Here is a 17964-nt window from a genome sequence, read left to right on the forward strand (position 1 = left end):
ATCAATTTTTAAGCTCTTCATTATGCAATTTTCTCCATGCCCCATCGTCTTCTCTCCTAGGCCCAAATATCCTCCTCAACACCCTATTCTCAAACACCTGCAATCTGCGTTCCTCCCTCTGAGTGAGAGACCATGTTTCGCACCCATACAAAACAATAGGCAGAATTATTGTTTTGTATATTATAATATTCAGGTTATTAGAAATCAGACGGGAAAACAAAATATTTTGAACTGAAAAGTAGCAAGCATTTCCGGAATTTAGTCTCATCCTAATTTCCTCGTAAATATCAGATTTGTTATTGTTGTTTCAAAATATTTGAACTTTGTCACACACTCAAAGGATTTATTAGCCATCCTAATATGATTTTGTACTCCCGTCTTATTTCTAGGCCCACCTCCCTACTAGCCTCTAGTAAAACTTCTGCGTTCCTCTTTATTGTATTCATATCGTCCCCCAATAAATTAACATCATCAGCATATGCCAAAAGCTGATGTGTCCCATTCAATTGCAAACCCTCCTGCCTATCTCGGACTTTCCTGATAGTGTATTATAACTCAAAGTTAAAGAGCAAGGGAACGTATTACTGATTACAGAAAATAAAAAAATACGAGTTTGAAGTAGTGCCCATTGGCACACTACCCATACCAAATTTCATGAAAATTCATTGAGATGCAAAATTTTGTTGTATGGCGGAACAAATAATTTGTGTGACCTTGACAGACACGATCCCTTCGGCTCAGTGCTGCGATGGACAGGTACGGTCTTTCGTAACAAACCCGCAAAGTGGCATGGTTGACAAAGAACGAAGTCTCAGCATGTTAATTTATAATGTAAAGTCATACAAAGTGTCGTTCATTTATAATTGAATGCCAAGCCATTTTCTATTTGTATCCCTATTTAAAGCAAAATTCTTTTTTCGGTTAAAATAAATTTATGTAATGAATGAAAATTTTACAGGGCTTATTTCTTGTTTCCTTTTGCAATACATTTCATCGCCGATAAAAAAATTGACATGAAGTTTCACTCATACTAAGATTCAGTAATACAGGAAACCACACGCAATTGGGTGACATCTAGTCTGTTATATGTGACATGTATTGCCACTCCTTGGTTCGGATATTGCGTTGTTTTGCACTTAAGGAGTTATCGCTCAGCAGGATGGTCTACAGTAGATAAAAACATATCCGGTCTAGAAGTAAGGCTAACCGATTACCAATCTCTAAAATATCAACGTACGACTGACAAACCTTTCCGAAGGTCTTTTTATTCAACTCTGTTTAATGTGAAATATGCATACTTATGCAAAATATACACAGACTAGTTATCCTAAAGGATTTTATGTGTTAAATTATTTCAGGTGTTTCAGCACATTGCAGTAATGTTTATGGAGAGCATGCTCAATGTTAGAGTGAAGATGAGTTGGTAATAAGATGGAGGAGACATTAACAATTAGGCCCAAACTATGTTTTAGTGCCCGGTTAAATTTTAAGAGACTAAATCCATTTTTGGAAAATCATTAATCAGAACAATCCGTTCCTGGATTCATTCTGAGGACAGACATTTTGTCCTACAGATCACTCACTCGGCCTGAAATGTGTGTTGTTTGAACTTTGAACTATTTTAAATACCCTTTGTCATACCAAATGACCTTCACTTAATTTAATACATCAATGTATAACTCTGCTTTGCAGAACAGAATCTTGTTTATCAAGACAAGGCCGAAAGAGACACATTGAAAGACGGAGTACGAACTAGTCAAGACGTCAAGTCAGATCTTAGGAGCAGGATCGTCACTTTACCCACGCTGTTGATTAGAGCAATTGACAGCCGCCAAGCAGCAGTCGGCCGTAAGGATTAACTATGTGTACGTATAATCACGGCATCAAACAGGGTTAGAGTAAACACTACATGCGACGTGCATATTCTGTGTAATTCATTCACAGGACCACCAGTTTACATGCCTGAATCTCTAGTACTTTGTGACTATCGAATAAAAAACCGAGCATTTATAATATTGCACGTCCGCCTACCATTGACATAAACAAGTCCCTGCGATTAACTTGTCCATCTGAAGCAGTAAGAGATTTTGAATCGCTGTCACATGTGCACTCAGCTGTCAGTAATAGTAACATATAAAACTGTTTTTAACTAGATCAGCATTGGCAGTTGTGCAGTTACATCCCATCCTGCCAGCCCCAAACTTTTTATTGGTGAGACCACAAAGCAGTAATACAATTTATAGACAACAATTTGATAATCACGATAAATTAAATTAAACAGATTTTGATGTTAAAAATAATTGTGTCATGTAACATACAAAATTGATCAAATGCCAAATATCTTACTTCTTAGAAAGAGACGTTGAGCTTTACGCATCACCAAATATTTATACGAGGGCAGGCAAGACTGGCAAAGTGAAACTTTTGTTGTCGATAATGCGATGGTATGTCCTACAGCCTTTCGAATTGATGACTCAGTCATTGTAGGCCTATAGCCGAACCTATAACCAACATATTAAATCAAAATTCTCCGCTTTTATGGAATCCGAAGATTAATTATCACGTCCACAAAAGTCTGCCGGTGGACTCCAGTCTGAGCCAATCAATCTATGTTCACATCCAGTTTTCTATAACGTTCGTTTTAATAGTATCCTCCGGTATAAACACACGTAGGTCTCCCAACTGGTCTCTTCCCTCTGGATTTTCTGACTAAAATCTAGTCTGAAATTTACATCTTACACAAATGTTCAACATTACCAGTCCATCTCACCCTCCCTGATTGCCACTTTCTCTGTCTTAGGTCTAAATATTCTCTTAGCACCTCATTGTGGTACAAATTTCACATTAATATAAGACAACAAGTAAAATTATAGTTCTGTGTAAGCCAAAGTATTAAAAAACAAGAAATTATTTATCTGTTTTTTTCTAGTAGGGAGAGCATCTAGCCCATAGAAGAGGACATGGTTGAGAGTGATTTGGAAAGCGTTAAGGAAATGACTTCCATGTTTTTTGTGGAATGATGGACAGAATGACTATGGTTTTATTTCATGTAGATCTTCACAAATTCAGGTAATGAGAACTACGTTTTATTATAAACATCCCAATATTAATAAGACGCCTGTTACTGACTTAAACTGTGTTCTTTCAACATCAAAATTTTCCTTTGTAATGATATTCTGACAAAACAAAACTTCTTTCATGTAACTCAAAAACTGTTCAGGAGAGGGTTTGGACCATGAAAGTGGTTTGTAAATACCGTTAGGGGCGTAACAAATCTCACAACGGCGAGTATAAATACGGCTTTCTTCAAGTTGTTGCGGAAGCAACAACATCTGAAACGTCGATAAACTTCTAGCAGTAGAAGAAGTGCAATAACCCAGTGGTATTCAACCTGGGGTACGCGAAGACATCTTAGGGGGTACGTGAAATTTAAAAAAATATATATTATTTTATGATAAACACTGAATAATCAGTAATGTAATTTATTTAATTTATTTTAGATGTAGATTTTATACTATGTACAACTTGAATTATACACCAACAACTTTTGGGGTACAAAGTTGAAGAGAAATTATATCTGGGGGTACGCGAACAAAAAAGGTTGAATACCACTACAATAACCCTTAAGAGAGTCATATTCATCTCACTGATTTTTTTAAACACAGAAACTGGGCCCTTTTCTAGGCAAAGTCTTGGGATAAGTGAAAATCAACAGTTAAAGAACGTTGTTTTATTGTTTCTGCGTGTTTTGCGTTCCCCTTCTCTGATACATACGCAGATATATTTCCCATGTAATACAGTATCGGCTAAAAATAACCTTGGCGTGTGGGTGACGTCACAACTCAAGGATCAGCGATTCTACTAATCATTCAAAACGCATTTCACGTCAAGAAGATGACCACTCCAATAAAAGTATAATATGGAAAAATATAAACGGAATCTTAAAACGCAAACAGAACGATGAATTAATTCACCCAATGGACTCGACTGCACGACTTGAACTTCTGTATAGAACTAAAACCTGAGGAAAATGTTTTCAGCATGGCGTAACCCAGTCCCGCCGCGACCGCTTCCTGCCGCTCGCAACGGTCGCTCACTCGCCAGATATTTGGCCCTTATCTGTACACACAACGTCATCAAGTGGTTTTTTTCGATTCTGCCCCCGCCAAAACAAGGGGAGTAAAGAAGCAAGTAACATTTCACCTCTCTTGTTTCAATTGTGCTGTCCATATTACACCTGCACTATCTTCAGGCGCATTCCTGCGGGTGACGAGTAGTATTGTCAAGAATTAGTTCTTGTATGCCAACAAAGACAATGAAAGGCTAATATTTTAGAATCTGCAATCCGAGAACAAATGGGGACCGCAAATAGTTCAATTTCCATCTTGCAGCGTGACTACAAGGTTACTAATTGCGTATACTGCGCTAACTGCAGAATTTATTTATCCTGTATATGTCGTTATAGATATGAATGACGGATGAAATATAAATGGAAGAAATGCGCATAAAATTACACGTTATTGATGTTATCCTTTTCCTAACTGATTACGAGGTGCGATCGGAAGGTTTTCAGACTGCGCGTATAAAAACCCGTACACTTATCTCAGGTATTAAATTCATCCATCACCCTCGAAGTAGTTCCCCTCGGAGTGAACACAACGATCCCAGCGCCGCTGCCAAGCCTGGAAGCATCCCTGGAAATCTTTCTTTGTCAGCCTGTCAAGCACCATCTGCGATTCTGCCTGAATCTCTTGCCAAAGACTCGCCAAAACGGCTACGGAAACCTATGAAATGCTAAAGCAAGCATTTGGGGAGTCCGCAATGGGTCGTGCACAAACATTTGTGTGGCATTCACGTTTTAAAAATGGCCGAACCTCTGTCGATGATGACGAGCGTTCTGGACGACCATCTTCGAGCACAACGCCCGAAAATGTTACGAAGATTCGGCAGGCCATTCACGAAGATCGACGTCGTACCATCAACGACTTGTGCGACATTGTTGGGATAGGCTATGGGACCTGTCAGCTGATTCTAAAGGACGGAAGCGGCCGTCAAAGTGGCGCAACCACAACTGGCTGCTGCATCATGACAACGCGCCAGCGCACACCGCCCTCAAAGTTCGGCAGTTTTTGGCCTCAAACACCATGGCCGTCATCCCGCACCCTCCTTATTTGCCGGATTTAGCTCCGTGTGACTTCTTCCTCTTCCCAAAGATGAAAATTCAGCTAAAGGGAAGGAGATTTGAGACGATAGAAGAGATTCAGGCAGAATCGCAGATGGTGCTTGACAGGCTGACAAAGAAAGATTTCCAGGGATGCTTCCAGGCTTGGCAGCGGCGCTGGGGTCGTTGTGTTCACTCCCAGGGGAACTACTTCGAGGGTGATGGATGAATTTAATACCTGAGATAAGTGTACGGGTTTTTATACGCGCAGTCTGGAAACTTTCCGATCGCACCTCGTATATTCAACTTCACAGCAGTCTTCTAAGTGGCCTTTCTGGTTTGTTTTGGGATTCTGTCCATCTGTGACGACGCGTTGGACGTGTTCTTGTGTGGTCGTCCATTTTTACATTTACCGAATTATTAAGGCGAGTAGTTATCTCTGTTTGTCTCCCTTCTTACTTTCGCCTAATGTGTTACATCCCTCGACTAATTTCTGTATTTGTCAACCCATCATCGCAGTCTAGTATTTAGTGCAACGTATTAAGGAGGTCCTTGGTTTTCATCTCAGCAGGGAGACCGGTTGTCCCAACTGAGGTTCTTCGTTATCTTTAGGCCCTCCATGCAAATGCCGGTATCCGACTTTAATTAAGGCCACAAACACTTCTTCCCATATTCCTTCCTATGATTGTTCATTAATCATCCTATCAGTCAGCGCTAATCGTCTGAGCGACTGTCAGCATAGTTTAATGAATTTTATCCAACAGACCACAAATAAAGAAAATAACCCTTAACACTTTGTGTTTCATTCGGATGGATAGTTACAGCGTCCATGTTTATATAATCAATTATTTGAAGATTTCCGTCTTCTGGATAGTTGCGCTGTGTAGTCTGGTCGATGATATTCATCGCCCTGATGACGGAGGCAGTATGACCTCTGAAACGTTCGTTAACATCGATCAGACTACACAGCGCAACAACCCAGAAGACGGAAATCTTCATACTCACCGCTGTGAGAACCTCAAGTCTTACAAACCAATTATTTGTTGAAACTTTACATAAAAAAATTCCAAATCTTTATTAAAATTATTGTGTACTATTTTTGTGCTGCTGGTCAGTTTTGAATAAGCTATATTTGGAGATTAACTTGTTTGAGACACATACAGGCATACCTCGGAGATATTTCGGGCTCCGTTCCAGACCACCGCAATAAAGCGAGTCACACGAAATTTTTGGTTTCCCAGTGCATATAAAAGTTATGTTTATACTATACTGTAGTCTATTAAGTGTGCAATAGCATTATGTCTAAAAAAACAATGCGAGAACATTGCGAGAATTACCAAAATGTGACACAGAGACACGAAGTGAGCACATGCTGTTGAAAAAATGGCGCCGACAGACTTACTCGACGCAGGGTTGCCCCAAAACTTCAATTTGTAAAAGAACCCGCAATATCTGCGAAGCGAAATAAAACGAGGTATGCCTGTATCTTGTTACAAAAAAGTGTACATCTCTTTAATATGAAGAATTTTCTTTTCGTTTTGATTTACATTGGGAAACGTTTAATTTCAAATGCAAGTAAATGCTTGTATTAATACAATAGTGGCAAGTGTTTCCACCTAAATACAGAAAAAGCACTATTTTCGGTTTCCTGTTTCTTATGTGTTCCTCTCCTGTTGATGGCGGCCGTGCATGTCGAACAGATTTTTTTAAAAGGGCCTATTATTTTTCAGCTTTTTTGAGTTCCTTGCACGAAGTGCAGAGAGTGTCCTTGAGAAGCTTGAACCTGAAGTTCATTAACATGCCCTATTTTAACACTGAACTTGTTGTATTTTGCCAACAGTTTTGTATAATTTCTTACGAAGATGAACAAATGCTACTGTTCATGCTCGGGTGTGAATTACGAAGCAAATTTAATTTTGGGAGCTTGGTTTACTATGTGAACGACAAACCGCCACTCTTTTGTAACATCGAGGGAGTTACAAAAATATAATTTGATATATTTTTTATGCAATGTCAACGACTGTACACGACGCAGTAACATCCTGCAGTATCCCACTTTCCTGTATCATGATATGTTTGACAGTTTTAATTCTATATGATCCCGCTGTCACAAGTTAAGCTACGTTCGGTATTGACAGTTGAAGAACGTCATATCGAATTAAAAATCCCTCTGGTTTAAAACAAGTTGACACAGTTAACATCCAAACAGACGAGAAAGGTAGACAATTTTTTATGAGCCATCATGTACGTATGTCGTGTTTATAGTGCCATACTACGCCGGAAGTGACATCATGAAAACCAAACTAAAATTTCCAAGTAAAGGAAAGTTTCAAGTGTGGTCATAAAAATGTGACATTTACGATATAGCTCATTCGTCAACCAATGTCCCTGACAAGGAACAGAAGAGGACTGTAAATGTAAACCAAGGTGTGAGGGCACATTTGCTGATGATTGATGGTCGGTCGAGATACATATCTTTATTCCTGGCCCAGAAATATGTTTGTATACGCCGTGATAATGCGAAATTAGAAAGCTGGAAATATGAATCATGTGACGATTATTCCCAGCGTTTATTCAAAACTCTGCGTACGTATATAAATGTCATCATGAGTCATAACTAAAGACTTGCTCAATCTCCTCGCTCCATGGAATAGCAAAATACGATTACACTGAGCTCTTATTCATAATGTGCGTCGACATATTGACAGGTTAAAATCTGTTGGTTTCAATTTACAATGTTGGATATGATTCCCTGGTCATTTGTTGACTTAAAAATGTATATGAACACACAAAATTGTTATTTTAATATATTCAGGACTTTTATGCAGCCCAAAGGTTCGTTATCGTGTTCACAAAAGCCTGTTACTGGGCCCCAGTATCTAACTAACTAACTAGATGGCTTACGGAACCCGAAGGTTCATCACCGAATTAACCAAAGCCCTCCACAGGACCCTGTCCTGGGCCAACAAAATCCAGTCTCCTTCGACTCCTATCTCCCATAGATCCCGCCTGACATTATCCTCCCATCTACGTCTAGGTCTCCCCAGCGGTCTCTTCCCCTCACGGGGGCCCCAGTATCAGCCAGTTTTATTCAGTGCAAACATTCTCTCACGCTTTCTCCGGAGTCCAGTTTGATATAAACTGAGGACTTCCAGGCGGTTTTATGCTATTTGAATTTCGTATGCTTTTTTCCATGCGTACAAATGAACCGCCAATTTCTGTAACAACACAGAATCAGTCACAAATATAAACCACTGGATTCATCTAAAACATTTTATGTCGTAAGAAATAATTGTCAATATGAAAGGAAATACTACATCAGAGAATATGCACATTTTCTAACATGTGAGTCGAAAGTATTATATAAAATTCTGTTGGTAGAACACTAAATTTTGCCAGTAAATAAACTTAGTTTTTAATGATGTGTATAACCTGTAGAAATAAGAACCTTTGCAACAGAGTTTATCGTGCTACATTTAAGAAAAACCTGTTGGTAGATTATAAATATGTGAAGAATATCCTTAATAAAACACAAAGATAAACCACAATCAACCCACGTTATGTGCTTGGGGCAGGTTCTCCGGTTTTCTGGTTTTTGCCCTGCTACACTTTATTCCGCCATTACTTTACACTTGTCACCGCCCTACGACGTGTGCGATGGCTCTGGCCAGGTACCACATTAAGGATTAAGGATTACCAGTACATTAGGATTCGAAGTTTTCGTGGCAGTGGGTCTGAAGATAGCTGTCTTCTGGATTATAGCGCCATGTAGTCTGGTAGAACTTTACCAACGTTTCAGAGGCCCTCGCTGATGCAGTTAGGACTTCTGAAATGTTGGTAAACTTCTACCAGACTACACGGAGCTACAGCCCAGAAAAGAGCCACCCATGTAGCACATTGCCATACACTCGGTCTTCAGTTTAGAGTTTCATCTTTGACCCGGCACTTAGTCTCGTTTCTAAGTATCACAAATTGTATTTTCACAGTTTGTCCACGATCTTCGTTACCTCATGGGCATTCGGTTGGGCGTTTCGTGGACAGTGTATCGATAAAATAAATGTTGATTTGCAATGCATTTTTATGCAACCTTTTAAGGCTGCTTGGGAAGAATGTGTCTTGGTGTGCACAATTATGTTCTCTCTTGCTAAGATACGCACTGTTCCTACTTATCTGATAGAGGCATTGTGTTGAATTGTACAGGTCGATATTAATCAGCTAAGAAGATATCAGGCTGAAAATAAAGTTGAAGATTATTTTTAAACATTTTTGTATATAAATTCATGTCGACTGTCCTACTGCAAAGCCATCACTCATATTTTTCATCTGTTGGTTTACAACCTTCTTTTCAATGTTTTTCTACTGAAGGACGTATAATCTGTAATGTTATTGGTACACGTACTTCATTAAACACAAACACCATTACGAAATACGTGCGTTAAGTTGACAAAGATGGTCGGATCTCAAGATCTGTGGATTGTGTAAGTCACCCAGTATTATTTGGACATTGAAATAAAGCGCATTTGCTGTGGGCAGATTGTAACTCGGTAGGACACCTTTTGAAAACGGCCACGTTTGAAACCAAGAACGAGGCCGGTGGTTAACATGGCAGGTATTAAGGACGGCGGATGGGCAGATGGATGGAACTGTCTCCGGTTCGTTCCCAGTAACGGGCTTTATTACGTATTTGTGGTGTTGAAACTTCGGGATCTGTTATCAGAGAATTAATTAGATACATTAATAGCCTAATATTCCTGCTTGCCTGCAAGGGGCAAGCCTAAGCCTATATAATTCTTTGTGTCACCCTTGAAGTAAAGAAATTGAATTTTAACGTCTTATCGACAATACCGCTTTTAAATGGCTCTAATGGTAAATTTATTTTGGCTAACGTGATAATATCAAAATATTTGTTGAGAAGTTCATTCATTTACAGAGAATAACCAATGCCAGTCTGTTAGCCTATGGTGCATTAATAAAAATAAAATGACATCCATGTGTAACAAAATTCGAAACGGCGAAAATTTTTGCTTTAATTTAGTATATCAGGAGGCTACACTGTCCTTTGCTGGTTATAACCTCATTACGCTCGTTAGAAAACAGTACGCATTCTTAGTTGATTAAGGTGACCCACATGACCAATCAGATTACTTGTCCTGTGGTGGTGTATGACTTTAATTACATTAACTAACTAACATTAACAACATTCTTTCTTTTACATATCGTCAGTTCACATTTCGTACCCTGCGCTTTGAAAAATAAAACCCAAGCAATTGGACTCACCGAGAACGACATAAGAAAAATCACGTCCTGTAATAGTAGAGATATAATGGAATGAGAACATGAATAACAAACGTGTGAGAGTGAAGAAGGAAGAGATCTTGTTGCATTGAACGTAATGAAGTTGAAATTCCAATCATAGTTCAACAGAGAAGTGGTATCAGATTGTTGTCTCGATGGTTTATACACGTATGATTACTGATTAGACAGAGTTACCTGACGACAAGTAACAGATAAGTGAGTGTGAGTGGGGAGTGGCAAGTATTTCGAGTGTCACAGAGCAATGGTGATACATCTCCTCCAGCCATAGTTGGACAGCAGGGATACATATTTATTTCCTCGTCTGCTGACGACACTTTATCAACTCCTTTTTATACAGCTAGAATACGGCGCATCATAGAGAACTTGGAAGAAATATATTTAGATTAAATGAAAAGCTGGGTTTCTTGTGTGAATCTCAAATACAGATAATGTCAAATGAATTTAAAATGAAATTCAAGATGAATTGTTGATCAGTGATCGCGTCTGTCGATAGTATGACCAGCAACTGTTTGATCACAAGATGAAAACTGTACCAATTTACTGATCCCGCAGAACCAAATTGATTTGCATTTCGCAGGTTAACGATACCGAGTAATGTGTTTGGCTATCCCGATTAACAGTTTTCTTGTTTTTCCTAAGTCACTCAAAATCAAGTGCCTACGTTTCCACCCACAGAACAACTCGGGATACTGGATCCAACTGATTAGGCGTCTGTACCCTTTTTTAACCTCAATATGAAAGGAGGTTCATGCTTCGAAATGTGTTGAATTTTAAAGGCATTTAAAGTCTTTTTCAAAACCGGACGCTAGATAAAATCCGAAAGAAAGAATATACTACCATAGTCAAAGACATTCGGAGAAGATATGTGTTGTGTATTCCTGGTGTAGAGTACTTAAATACAGATATCCGGATGTCTTATACTGCCGCGAATCCGCGACACCCGCTGGTCATACCTCGCTGTCCACGTCACGGACTTCTGTTACTTGTTCTTCTCTTTGTCAGCCAGCCATTTCCACAAACTGACTAAAATATAAGAGCATAGCGTTCAATGTCAAACATTATTACAATTGAGTGTCAAAGAATAGCATAATCACGAGAAATTATACTAGGTACGTAGCTGCCAAAACACAACCAAATATTGCGGTCGAGTGGGGTTTCAAGTTCCGGGTTCAAACTTCGGCCCGCAGACAGTCTATGCTTAGCGAGGTTATCGCGGTTGTTTACAGTCACTCCGGGATAATTCCATTAGGTCATAATAGCCTCCTACACCCTTCCAAATTCATTACTCACTAATGTTTTCATCAAACGTACATTTTTTTAAAGTGAAAGCGTCAATGAAAATCAGGACTCAGTATATATATATATATATATATATATATATATATATATATATATATATATATATATAACAACAGATACCAAATAATGATAGTATATACAAAATAGAAGCCACTACTTTTATCTTCTTCACGTGTTCTTTACACTCGGTGCAAAACATGACACATTTGGGATTCACAGCATAATATTATCACAGATATGCCGACGTGAGCGACAGGCACATAAAATGTCCAGCTAAAGATATCGCCTACGAGTACAACCATACCAATAATCTGGAAACCCATTTTAAACGTGTCTGAATATGTATATATGGCCAGCACTATACAGCAGTGCTTATGTAAAATATTTTATAGTCAAAGACACCTTTAGAAGGGCAAGACGAGGCTGGAGCACAGGACGGTTACATGGAACGAGTAATAGAGAAAAATATAAGTTTTTGCATTTGATTTAACAAATCACGTCTGATGTTTCTGTACTTATGCAAGATGTGGATGTAGTCATTTTCAGCACCAGTGGACGTAGATTAAATACATTTAAATTTCTTCATTTGTTATAGGCCTATACTTCCCACAATTTCGTGACGGATTTAATATGAGTATCCAGTTAATATGTCTTCATTTGAGCTCTGTGGCCTAAATATCTTACGGAATGACAGGATAAGTGATGAGGTTTAATATCCAGACACAACATGCCATGAAAAAGATGTTCTAAGGTTGTGTATTCGCTTGAAAATATTTATTATTTTTGCTTATAATTTGCTTCAATTTGAATCACTTTTGAGAATTTTAATTAAACTTGAGCGTCACAAAGAAGGAATTATATATGCTATTGCTGTTTATTATTATTATTGTTGGTAGTACTAGTAGTATTAGTATATTATAACTTTCTTCGTAAACTCGTAAATTGAATTTCCATAACTAACGTTTCTAGAAAGAACAAGGCTTACTGTTTATTACTGTCCAAAACACGTAGTAATTCACGAACCTGCCTTTTCACAATTGATGCAGTGACTGAAAACTTATGTCATCATGCTTTCTCAACTTCTTGAATTTCATACAAAAGCATGACATGACAACCGAAATATATCTCTTTGTAATTTATTAATCGATTTTCAAAATGCCAACAAATTAAGATATTAAGCGATTGACAGCTTAAGTAATAATGATGAATGGGAGGTGGATTAAGAATTTAGCGGTTTATTTCAAGATTTTGTATCTTGTTTTGTTTGTCCATATGTGGAAATAACCTACGTATTAACACGTATAAACAGAAGACAAATACTTGTTCGCATCGCAAGTGTATGTAGTTATTAGGAAACTTCCTTGTAATCTTAAGTACGAACAGTTTTTCATTGGCACGTGGCTTATCACAAATAGTAGGTGAGTTAGAAATCATGCAAAGATCCCCTACATGCTGACATTTCACAATCTTCATGCAACGAAAATTGTAAACTATCATGCAAATACTTAAATAAAATAGCTTCTAAACAAAATTATAATTATAGGAATGGTTCAATGTTCTTGAAACTTCCTTAAAAGGACCAGCTCATGGTAAATGACCCGTATGTGACCATAAATACGCAAAACCAATGATTCATTCATGCTAAGGTATTTCGCAAGCAGGGAAATACATTCTGAAGTCATTAACAGCCGTGCTTTTGACTGACTCATAAAATGTATGTTGTCGTAATGAGTTGGCCTGCCATAATGTGATTTCTTTGTAATGACGCACCTGGCATTCTGAAGGTCACCTAATCGCTAATGGCTTAACTCAGGTGTCATAAAATGCAATTCTTAAATAAAGTTGTTTGTAAAATACGTACTATGTTATGTCTCAAGCGATTCTGATTTCGAGAACGTCACTCATCTGAAGCTTCTGTCGCCTGACCACGCAGATCTTCAGCGGACAGACGTAATTTGTCACTAAAACGCGCCATTTTAATGCCAGTCCAAAAGTCATCAGGTCCTTATTGTTGAGTACTGTTAGTATTTCTTATTAGTGCATCCTTTGTTTCGTGCAACCCTTGTGGCGAAAAGAAAATGGGTCTCCATGCATTCGAATAAAGTTGCCGAAGATACATGCAATCAATGACGCTCGCTGCATCGAGGAGTCAAATGTCCTACAACGACAATGGAATGGCGAAAAATATGGCTGCTCTTTCTCGTACATTCATTTTTTCCGTGCACTCGATAGATACGTTCATAAAAACGCGCCTTGTAAATGAAAAACACAGAAATGAGGAACTAATATCCCATAAGAGAGTTCAAATTTCAGGCGATGAGAATTTAAACACATTTATTGATGTAAACCGCTTACACACAGAGGATCCAGACTTTCAGCATTAATATCACTGTTTACACATCGATGTTGATCAAATTTCGAATGGTGAATGCTCCGGTCTTGTTAGTAGTGTGCCGCCAGAACATTAAAATTGGGAGAGATTTACTGTAGTCTATACACAACAGCGGCTTAATAATTCAATTCATTTATTATTATTGATAATTCAATTCATTTAATTCAATTCATTTCAATTCATTTATTTATTTAAGTGCTTGACAACAGCCAAAAAGGCCAATAACAGCCAAGCACTAAACCAAAGTCCTGGATAAAATATAATAAGTAATTAACTTATTTCAATAATAATAAAAGTAAAACAAAAATGAAACTAAATATATAAATGTAACATATTAATAATAATAATAATTCGATTCATTTATTAAATCAAATTTTACAAATAAATGGGCTAAATACAATACCTAAATAATATAATTCAATTTAATAATTCTAAATAAAATAAATAATACTAAGTCATAGTCATAATAATAATAATAATAATAATAATAATAATTCAATTCCTTTGTTGAGTGTTTGCCAACAGCAAAGAGCTTATGACAGGCAAACACTAATACAAAGATAGAAATTTAATAAAAAGAAAATAATCTACCTAGGTAAACACTAGTATAAATGTAAAACACTATATAATAATAATAATAATAATAATAATAACATCCCAGTAGTTATAGGAGCAACTTGAACTGTCTCCAGGTCGCCCAGAAAATATTTGGCCAACATCCCGGGCGAACACGACATCGGGGAACTGCAGAAGACCGCCATTTTGGGATCTTCAAACATAATCCAAAAGACGCTTTCATAAAATAAAATTATATAATACATGTGGCACTTGCTAAAAACAATATGTATCCCGGAAATAGCTGCTGCCCTATGTATCTTAGGGACAAGGTCTGTCTCGGGTACATGGAAGTACATACCCCATAAAGTGGTGAATAGATGGGATAATAATAATGCGGTATCAGTGTGCTGCGATTGTTGGCGGATTTAATAACATTGCACTTATAAACTAGGATTCAGTCACATAGTGCTTGCAATGGTAGCTCTCGGCGACCATATTCGAAATTGGCGCGCAAACCTAACCTAACCTAACCTAACCTAACCTAACGTAGCATGATTGCCTTCTGGTGTGTATTTTCTTTTAATGGTTCCAGGCTTACTCGTGTTGACCTTTCCCTTCAGTACGTTCCACACGTAAGCATGTTGCGGGGTTGAAAATGGGAACCGTGTCCACATAAGTTTGGAGCATTTCGTTCAGATGTTTACAAACGCCACGACTGAGCATTTTTAGCACCACATGTGACGGGATACCATTTCATAAGGAGTGAGGCATCAACAACTTCTGGTCACTGTCGGTGCATAAGTATTGTTTTATTGCTGACATTCTGGGTCTTCCAGCGAGAAAATCATTCTGTAGTTGTACAAACAGCATAATCACTTTAAAAATAAAATTAAAGCTAAGTAATTGAATGACTAGTGACCACTTTAAATTGAAAAGGCGTCAATGAAGAACGGCTATAAATTTAAAAAAAGACTACGTGGTGTAAGTAGTGGCAGAGAGCGCTTAGCAAGGTTAGAAGCAGCTCATTTAGGGAACTGTCACTCATTTCCCTCAGGAGTATTATTTTTATTTACTGTTCTGTCTGACCACAGGTCCATATGAACAGGATCCTTCCATCCTTTTCTCGGACTGGGACCTGTTCATATACGTTCTTGGCAGATGATCCAGAAGTGGTTTGCCATTGCCTTCTTCTGTGTGTGAATGGAGTAATTGTTGGGATGCCACGGAGAAACCGGGGAAGCCCCCGGAGGAAAACTCCGTGTTGCCTAGACCACGGGCTTGCCCAACACAAGTTATAAATTCTGGCACCGCCGGTAATCGAACCCGAGACCCCAGGATTACAAGGCCAGCGTTCTAACCGCTAGGCCACAGGAGTAAAGCCACATAAATATCAACGAAGATGAAGCTTTCCTACATGGTTTGCTACTGAGACAACCAATCGTCTAGCTGCAACTGAACCTACAATAACAAACTGCTGTAGGACAGTTCCGTTCAACAATAAACATCGGTCAACGAATATTCCATATTCACTCCTTAGTCCTGACCACATTTAATGCTCTCTCTTCCATATGAAAGGAATCTGGAATACCTAACCTGCGCTCCATACACATATCAGAATAGAACACGGTCATGAGTTATTCAGGAAACAATTCCCACACATTAAAAGAAGTCCTTTGTTGGGCACTGTCCATTGCTTCGGCATCATTTTGTGATAATGGAGGCAATATGTTCATCTGGGACGTTGGTACACAGCGCAAGATCCCAGAAGGCAATCTATATTTAACTTCACTGATTAGTGGACTATTTATGAAAGTCATATCTCTTTCTCATATACAAAGTAATTGATGGATGATGATAACAGACATTTCACCTATCACGTAAATAACAGAAGATTCTGAAAAAATTTGATCTTGACAGCATTCGAGACTGATTCATCATGAAATTTCAACCAAAGGATATACGAGGTGCGATCGAAAGGTTTCAAGACTGCGCGTATAAAAACCTGTACACTTATCTCAGGTATTAAATTCATCCATCACCCTCGAATTAGTTCCCCTGGGAGTGAACACAACGATCCCAGCGCCGCTGCCAAGCCTGGAAGCATCCCTGGAAATCTTTCTTTGTCAGCCTGTCAAGCACCATCTGCGATTCTGCCTGAATCTCTTCTATCGTCTCAAATCTCCTTCCCTTTAGCTGAATTTTCATCTTTGGGAAGAAGAAGAAGTCACACGGAGCTTAGAAAGGAAGTTGGGGTCGGTTCTTGCAAGATCTTTGAGCTCCTCACAAACGAGAAGTCGATTCTGCTTCTGGTCCTCAGACAGGATGCGTCGCATGTGGAGTTCTTCCTTTAGAATCAGCTGACAGGTCCCATAGCCTATCCCAACAATATCGCACAAGTCGTTGATGGTACGACGTCGATCTTCGTGAATGGCCTGCCGAATCTTCGTAACATTTTCGGGCGTTGTGCTCGAAGATGGTAGTCCAGAACGCTCGTCATCATCGACAGAGGTTCGGCCATTTTTAAAACGTGAATGCCACACAAAAGTTTGTGCACGACCCATTGCGGACTCCCCAAATGCTTGCTTTAGCATTTCATAGGTTTCCGTAGCCGTTTTGGCGAGTGTTTGGCAAAATTTGATGCACAAGCCATTCCGAAATCGCAGGAGGGTCGGTGTAATGCACTACCAAAACGCCCGTAACTAAGAAACAAATGCTAATTCGATGATGCCGGCTGGCAAACTGATTCACTATGAATGTAGGCCGCACCCCCTAGCGGCAGAAGCTCGTACTACATCCGGTTCGCCCTCTATTGACACAGTCTTGAAACTTTCCGATCGCACCTCGTAAGCTATCACTAGACACTTATCACACTTGGATTGCATAGCGATATAATTTTTCCCCCTTTTAAACCTAATGTGAATGTCCGATTATTTCACGTTACAGTAAGCATGAATGTGTCAGCCGACTTCCGTAAAGCATTCATTTTTCAGTGATAAATTCCATAAAGGCAAAAGGTATCTTTTAACAGGTAAATGTAGTCTAATACTCAGATAAAAATAACGCGGCTGCATGCATGGTTATGATGGCCCGGTCAAGTCACGTTCATTTTGGTTTGCCGTATATTTCATAATGTCACTTGTGAGTTTCTCATGCAACAAGTAATGCTGATACAAAATCTAAATTTAGTCCTTATATTGTGTGTGATTTGAGGCGGTGAAGATACCATTTTAGTCTACCT

At 38.6% G+C, this 17964-nt stretch overlaps 2 long non-coding RNA genes across 2 annotated transcripts in view; one reads left to right on the forward strand and one right to left on the reverse strand.

The window, feature by feature from the left end:
- Positions 1-17964, reverse strand: part of LOC110829781 (uncharacterized) — a 145500-nt gene that overhangs the window by 115674 nt on the left and 11862 nt on the right. The gene's annotated exons all lie outside the window — the stretch shown is intronic.
- Positions 1699-4438, forward strand: LOC110829779 (uncharacterized). The gene is made up of 3 exons (XR_002543078.2): positions 1699-1865; positions 2930-3069; positions 4041-4438. It is a non-coding gene; the product is annotated as an uncharacterized LOC110829779 (long non-coding RNA).

This window comes from Zootermopsis nevadensis, unplaced genomic scaffold (genome assembly GCF_977971745.1).
Source record: "Zootermopsis nevadensis isolate Lab colony 2312 unplaced genomic scaffold, Znev_1.0 Znev_ptg000030l, whole genome shotgun sequence".
In the NCBI taxonomy this organism is placed as follows: Eukaryota; Metazoa; Arthropoda; class Insecta; order Blattodea; family Termopsidae; genus Zootermopsis; species Zootermopsis nevadensis.